The sequence below is a fragment of the Lytechinus pictus genome, chromosome 9 (assembly GCF_037042905.1).
Source record: "Lytechinus pictus isolate F3 Inbred chromosome 9, Lp3.0, whole genome shotgun sequence".
Taxonomy (NCBI): Eukaryota; Metazoa; Echinodermata; class Echinoidea; order Temnopleuroida; family Toxopneustidae; genus Lytechinus; species Lytechinus pictus.
Genome location: NC_087253.1, coordinates 2,528,846 through 2,537,607, shown reverse-complemented (window position 1 = coordinate 2,537,607; position 8,762 = coordinate 2,528,846).

The window sequence follows — 8,762 nt, the reverse complement described above, 5'->3', positions numbered from 1 at the left end:
CACAATGGCTAAAAGAACCCATGACCTTCTGTTTCAAGTCAAGATACTAATCCACTGGGCCAATGAATTAATCTTACTGGGTTTTCATTCACCTCGCCTCCTGGGTTGAGTGCATCACAATGCGGATTAAATTCCTGCTGAAGGAAATTACACAATGGCTAAAAGAACCCATGACCTTCTGTTTCAAGTCAAGATACTAATCCACTGGGCCAATGAATTAATCTTACTGGGTTTTCATTCACCTCGCCTCCTGGGTTGAGTGCATCACAATGTGGATTAAATTCCTGCTGAAGGAAATTACACAATGACTAAAAGAACCCATGACCTTCTGTTTCAAGTCAAGATACTAATCCACTGGGCCAATGAATTAATCTTACTGGGTATTCAATCACCTCGCCTCCTGGGTTGAGTGCATCACAATGTGGATTAAATTCCTGCTGAAGGAAATTACACAATGACTAAAAGAACCCATGACATTCTGTTTCAAGTCAAGATACTAATCCACTGGGCCAATGAATTAATCTTACTGGGTATTCATTCACCTCGCCTCCTGGGTTGAGTGCATCACAATGCGGATTAAATTCCTGCTGAAGGAAATTACACAATGACTAAAAGAACCCATGACCTTCTGTTTCAAGTCAAGATACTAATCCACTGGGCCAATGAATTAATCTTACTGGGTATTCATTCACCTCGCCTCCTGGGTTGAGTGCATCACAATGCGGATTAAATTCCTGCTGAAGGAAATTACACAATGACTAAAAGAACCCATGACCTTCTGTTTCAAGTCAAGATACTAATCCACTGGGCCAATGAATTAATCTTACTGGGTATTCATTCACCTCGCCTCCTGGGTTGAGTGCATCACAATGTGGATTAAATTCCTGCTGAAGGAAATTACACAATGACTAAAAGAACCCATGACCTTCTGTTTCAAGTCAAGATACTAATCCACTGGGCCAATGAATTAATCTTACTGGGTATTCAATCACCTCGCCTCCTGGGTTGAGTGCACCACAATGCGGATTAAATTCCTGCTGAAGGAAATTACACAATGACTAAAAGAACTCATGACCTTCTTTTTCAAGTCAAGATACTAATCCACTGGGCCAATGAATTAATCTTACTGGGTATTCATTCACCAAGCCTCCTGGGTTGCGTGCACCACAAAGCGGATTAAATTCCTGTTGAAGGAAATTACACAATGACTAAAAGAACCCATGACCTTCTGTTTCAAGTCAAGATACTAATCCACTGGGCCAATGATTTAATCTTACTGGGTATTCCTTCACCTCGGCTCCTGGGTTGAGTGCATCACAATGCACATTACATTCCTGCTGAAGGAAATTACACAATGACTAAAAGAACCCATGACCTTCTGTTTCAAGTCAAGATACTAATCCACTGGGCCAATGAATTAATCTTACTGGGTATTCATTCACCTAGCATCCTGGGTTGAGTGCATCACAACATGGATTAAATTCCTGCTGAAGGAAATTACACAATGACTAAAAGAACCCATGACCTTCTGTTTCAAGTCAAGATACTAATCCACTGGGCCAATGAATTAATCTTACTGGGTATTCATTCACCTCACCTCCTGGGTTGAGTGCATCACAATGCGGATTAAATTCCTGTTGAAGGAAATTACACAATGACTAAAAGAACCCATGACCTTCTGTTTCAAGTCAAGATACTAATCCACTGGGCCAATGATTTAATCTTACTGGGTATTCCTTCACCTCGGCTCCTGGGTTGAGTGCATCACAATGCACATTACATTCCTGCTGAAGGAAATTACACAATGACTAAAAGAACCCATGACCTTCTGTTTCAAGTCAAGAAACTAATCCACTGGGCCAATGAATTAATCTTACTGGGTATTCATTCACCTAGCGTCCTGGGTTGAGTGCATCACAATGTGAATTAAATTCCTGCTGAAGGAAATTACACAATGGCTAAAAGAACCCATGACCTTCTGTTTCAAGTCAAGATACTAATCCACTGGGCCAATGAATCAATCTTACTGGGTATTCATTCACCTTGCCTCCTGGGTTGAGTGCATCACAAAGCGGATTAAATTCCTGCTGAAGGAAATTACACAATGACTAAAAGAACCCATGACCTTCTGTTTCAAGTCAAGATACTAATCAACTGGGCCAATGAATTAATCTTACTGGGTATTCATTCACCTTGCCTCCTGGGTTGAGTGCACCACAATGCGGATTAAATTCCTGCTGAAGGAAATTACACAATGGCTAAAAGAACCCATGACCTTCTGTTTCAAGTCAAGATACTAATCTACTGGGCCAATGAATTAATCTTACTGGGTATTCAATCACCTCGCCTCCTGGGTTGAGTGCATCACAATGTGGATTAAATTCCTGCTGAAGGAAATTACATAATGACTAAAAGAACCCATGACCTTCTGTTTCAAGTCAAGATACTAATCCACTGGGCCAATGAATTAATCTTACTGGATATTCAATCACCTCGCCTCTTGGGTTGAGTGCACCACAATGCGGATTAAATTCCTGCTGAAGGAAATTACACAATGACTAAAAGAACCCATGACCTTCTGTTTCAAGTCAAGATACTAATCCACTGGGCCAATGAATTAATCTTACTGGATATTCAATCACCTCGCCTCTTGGGTTGAGTGCACCACAATGCGGATTAAATTCCTGCTGAAGGAAATTACACAATGACTAAAAGAACCCATGACCTTCTGTTTCAAGTCAAGATACTAATCAACTGGGCCAATGAATTAATCTTACTGGGTATTCATTCACCTTGCCTCCTGGGTTGAGTGCACCACAATGCGGATTAAATTCCTGCTGAAGGAAATTACACAATGGCTAAAAGAACCCATGACCTTCTGTTTCAAGTCAAGATACTAATCTACTGGGCCAATGAATTAATCTTACTGGGTATTCAATCACCTCGCCTCCTGGGTTGAGTGCATCACAATGTGGATTAAATTCCTGCTGAAGGAAATTACATAATGACTAAAAGAACCCATGACCTTCTGTTTTAAGTCAAGATACTAATCCACTGGGCCAATGAATTAATCTTACTGGGTATTCATTCAACTAGCCTCCTGGGTTGAGTGCATCACAATGCGGATTAAATTCCTGCTGAAGGAAATTACACAATGACTAAAAGAACCCATGACCTTCTGTTTCAAGTCAAGATACTAATCCACTGGGCCAATGAATTAATCTTACTGGGTATTCATTCAACTAGCCTCCTGGGTTGAGTGCACCACAATGTGGATTAAATTCCTGCTGAAGGAAATTACACAATGGCTAAAAGAACCCATGACCTTCTGTTTCAAGTCAAGATACTAATCCACTGGGCCAATGAATTAATCTTACTGGGTATTCATTCACCAAGCCTCCTGGGTTGAGTGCATCACAATGTGGATTAAATTCCTGCTGAAGGAAATTACACAATGACTAAAAGAACCCATGACCTTCTGTTTCAAGTCAAGATACTAATCCACTGGCCCAATGAATTAATCTTACTGGGTATTCATTCACCAAGCCTCCTGGGTTGAGTGCATCACAATGCGGATTAAATTCCTGCTGAAGGAAATTACACAATGACTAAAAGAACCCATGACCTTCTGTTTCAAGTCAAGATACTAATCCACTGGCCCAATGAATTAATCTTACTGGGTATTCAATCACCTCGCCTCCTGGGTTGAGTGCACCACAATGCGGATTAAATTCCTGCTGAAGGAAATTACACAATGACTAAAAGAACCCATGACCTTCTGTTTCAAGTCAAGATACTAATCCACTGGGCCAATGAATTAATCTTACTGGATATTCAATCACCTCGCCTCCTGGGTTGAGTGCACCACAATGCGGATTAAATTCCTGCTGAAGGAAATTACACAATGGCTAAAAGAACCCATGACCTTCTGTTTCAAGTCAAGATACTAATCCACTGGGCCAATGAATTAATCTTACTGGGTATTCAATCACCTCGCCTCCTGGGTTGAGTGCACCACAATGCGGATTAAATTCCTGCTGAAGGAAATTACACAATGGCTAAAAGAACCCATGACCTTCTGTTTCAAGTCAAGATACTAATCCACTGGGCCAATGAATTAATCTTACTGGGTATTCAATCACCTCGCCTCCTGGGTTGAGTGCACCACAATGCGGATTAAATTCCTGCTGAAGGAAATTACACAATGGCTAAAAGAACCCATGACCTTCTGTTTCAAGTCAAGATACTAATCCACTGGGCCAATGAATTAATCTTACTGGGTATTCAATCACCTCGCCTCCTGGGTTGAGTGCACCACAATGCGGATTAAATTCCTGCTGAAGGAAATTACACAATGGCTAAAAGAACCCATGACCTTCTGTTTCAAGTCAAGATACTAATCCACTGGGCCAATGAATTAATCTTACTGGGTATTCAATCACCTCGCCTCCTGGGTTGAGTGCACCACAATGTGGATTAAATTCCTGCTGAAGGAAATTACACAATGACTAAAAGAACCCATGACCTTCTGTTTCAAGTCAAGATACTAATCCACTGGCCCAATGAATTAATCTTACTGGGTATTCATTCACCTTGCCTCCTGGGTTGAGTGCACCACAATGTGGATTAAATTCCTGCTGAAGGAAATTACACAATGACTAAAAGAACCCATGACCTTCTGTTTCAAGTCAAGATACTAATCCACTGGCCCAATGAATTAATCTTACTGGGTATTCAATCACCTCGCCTCCTGGGTTGAGTGCACCACAATGTGGATTAAATTCCTGCTGAAGGAAATTACACAATGACTAAAAGAACCCATGACCTTCTGTTTCAAGTCAAGATACTAATCCACTGGGCCAATGAATTAATCTTACTGGGTATTCATTCACCTAGCGTCCTGGGTTGAGTGCATCACAACATGGATTAAATTCCTGCTGAAGGAAATTACACAATGACTAAAAGAACCCATGACCTTCTGTTTCAAGTCAAGATACTAATCCACTGGCCCAATGAATTAATCTTACTGGGTATTCATTCACCAAGCCTCCTGGGTTGAGTGCATCACAATGTGGATTAAATTCCTGCTGAAGGAAATTACACAATGACTAAAAGAACCCATGACCTTCTGTTTCAAGTCAAGATACTAATCCACTGGGCCAATGAATTAATCTTACTGGGTATTCATTCACCTAGCGTCCTGGGTTGAGTGCATCACAACATGGATTAAATTCCTGCTGAAGGAAATTACACAATGACTAAAAGAACCCATGACCTTCTGTTTCAAGTCAAGATACTAATCCACTGGGCCAATGAATTAATCTTACTGGGTATTCAATCACCTCGCCTCCTGGGTTGAGTGCATCACAATGCGGATTAAATTCCTGCTGAAGGAAATTACACAATGACTAAAAGAACCCATGACCTTCTGTTTCAAGTCAAGATACTAATCCACTGGGCCAATGAATTAATCTTACTGGGTATTCAATCACCAAGCCTCCTGGGTTGAGTGCATCACAATGCGGATTAAATTCCTGCTGAAGGAAATTACACAATGACTAAAAGAACCCATGACCTTCTGTTTCAAGTCAAGATACTAATCCACTGGGCCAATGAATTAATCTTACTGGGTATTCAATCACCAAGCCTCCTGGGTTGAGTGCATCACAATGCGGATTAAATTCCTGCTGAAGGAAATTACACAATGACTAAAAGAACCTATGACCTTCTGTTTCAAGTCAAGATACTAATCCACTGGGCCAATGAATTAATCTTACTGGGTATTCATTCACCAAGCCTCCTGGGTTGAGTGCATCACAATGCGGATTAAATTCCTGCTGAAGGAAATTACACAATGACTAAAAGAACCCATGACCTTCTGTTTCAAGTCAAGATACTAATCTACTGGGCCAATGAATTAATCTTACTGGGTATTCAATCACCTCGCCTCCTGGGTTGAGTGCATCACAATGCGGATTAAATTCCTGCTGAAGGAAATTACACAATGACTAAAAGAACCCATGACCTTCTGTTTCAAGTCAAGATACTAATCCACTGGGCCAATGAATTAATCTTACTGGGTATTCAATCACCTCGCCTCCTGGGTTGAGTGCATCACAATGCGGATTAAATTCCTGCTGAAGGAAATTACACAATGACTAAAAGAACCCATGACCTTCTGTTTCAAGTCAAGATACTAATCCACTGGGCCAATGAATTAATCTTACTGGGTATTCAATCACCTCGCCTCCTGGGTTGAGTGCACCACAATGCGGATTAAATTCCTGCTGAAGGAAATTACACAATGACTAAAAGAACCCATGACCTTCTGTTTCAAGTCAAGATACTAATCCACTGGGCCAATGAATTAATCTTACTGGATATTCAATCACCTCGCCTCCTGGGTTGAGTGCATCACAATGCGGATTAAATTCCTGCTGAAGGAAATTACACAATGACTAAAAGAACCCATGACCTTCTGTTTCAAGTCAAGATACTAATCCACTGGCCCAATGAATTAATCTTACTGGGTATTCAATCACCTCGCCTCCTGGGTTGAGTGCACCACAATGCGGATTAAATTCCTGCTGAAGGAAATTACACAATGACTAAAAGAACCCATGACCTTCTGTTTCAAGTCAAGATACTAATCCACTGGGCCAATGAATTAATCTTACTGGGTATTCATTCACCTCGCCTCCTGGGTTGAGTGCACCACAATGCGGATTAAATTCCTGCTGAAGGAAATTACACAATGACTAAAAGAACCCATGACCTTCTGTTTCAAGTCAAGATACTAATCCACTGGCCCAATGAATTAATCTTACTGGGTATTCATTCACCTCGCCTCCTGGGTTGAGTGCATCACAATGCGGATTAAATTCCTGCTGAAGGAAATTACACAATGACTAAAAGAACCCATGACCTTCTGTTTCAAGTCAAGATACTAATCCACTGGGCCAATGAATTAATCTTACTGGATATTCAATCACCAAGCCTCCTGGGTTGAGTGCATCACAATGCGGATTAAATTCCTGCTGAAGGAAATTACACAATGACTAAAAGAACCCATGACCTTCTGTTTCAAGTCAAGATACTAATCCACTGGCCCAATGAATTAATCTTACTGGGTATTCAATCACCTCGCCTCCTGGGTTGAGTGCACCACAATGCGGATTAAATTCCTGCTGAAGGAAATTACACAATGACTAAAAGAACCCATGACCTTCTGTTTCAAGTCAAGATACTAACCCACTGGGCCAATGAATTAATCTTACTGGGTATTCATTCACCTCGCCTCCTGGGTTGAGTGCATCACAATGTGGATTAAATTCCTGCTGAAGGAAATTACACAATGACTAAAAGAACCCATGACCTTCTGTTTCAAGTCAAGATACTAATCCACTGGGCCAATGAATTAATCTTACTGGGTATTCAATCACCAAGCCTCCTGGGTTGAGTGCACCACAATGTGGATTAAATTCCTGCTGAAGGAAATTACACAATGGCTAAAAGAACCCATGACCTTCTGTTTCAAGTCAAGATACTAATCCACTGGGCCAATGAATTAATCTTACTGGGTATTCAATCACCTCGCCTCCTGGGTTGAGTGCATCACAATGCGGATTAAATTCCTGCTGAAGGAAATTACACAATGACTAAAAGAACCCATGACCTTCTGTTTCAAGTCAAGATACTAACCCACTGGGCCAATGAATTAATCTTACTGGGTATTCATTCACCTTGCCTCCTGGGTTGAGTGCACCACAATGTGGATTAAATTCCTGCTGAAGGAAATTACACAATGACTAAAAGAACCCATGACCTTCTGTTTCAAGTCAAGATACTAATCCACTGGGCCAATGAATTAATCTTACTGGGTATTCAATCACCTCGCCTCCTGGGTTGAGTGCATCACAATGCGGATTAAATTCCTGCTGAAGGAAATTACACAATGACTAAAAGAACCCATGACCTTCTGTTTCAAGTCAAGATACTAACCCACTGGGCCAATGAATTAATCTTACTGGGTATTCATTCACCTCGCCTCCTGGGTTGAGTGCACCACAATGCGGATTAAATTCCTGCTGAAGGAAATTACACAATGACTAAAAGAACCCATGACCTTCTGTTTCAAGTCAAGATACTAATCCACTGGGCCAATGAATTAATCTTACTGGGTATTCATTCACCAAGCCTCCTGGGTTGAGTGCATCACAATGCGGATTAAATTCCTGCTGAAGGAAATTACACAATGACTAAAAGAACCCATGACCTTCTGTTTCAAGTCAAGATACTAATCCACTGGGCCAATGAATTAATCTTACTGGGTATTCAATCACCTCGCCTCCTGGGTTGAGTGCATCACAATGCGGATTAAATTCCTGCTGAAGGAAATTACACAATGACTAAAAGAACCCATGACCTTCTGTTTCAAGTCAAGATACTAATCCACTGGCCCAATGAATTAATCTTACTGGGTATTCATTCACCTCGCCTCCTGGGTTGAGTGCATCACAATGCGGATTAAATTCCTGCTGAAGGAAATTACACAATGACTAAAAGAACCCATGACCTTCTGTTTCAAGTCAAGATACTAATCCACTGGGCCAATGAATTAATCTTACTGGGTATTCAATCACCTCGCCTCCTGGGTTGAGTGCATCACAATGCGGATTAAATTCCTGCTGAAGGAAATTACACAATGACTAAAAGAACCCATGACCTTCTGTTTCAAGTCAAGATACTAATCCACTGGGCCA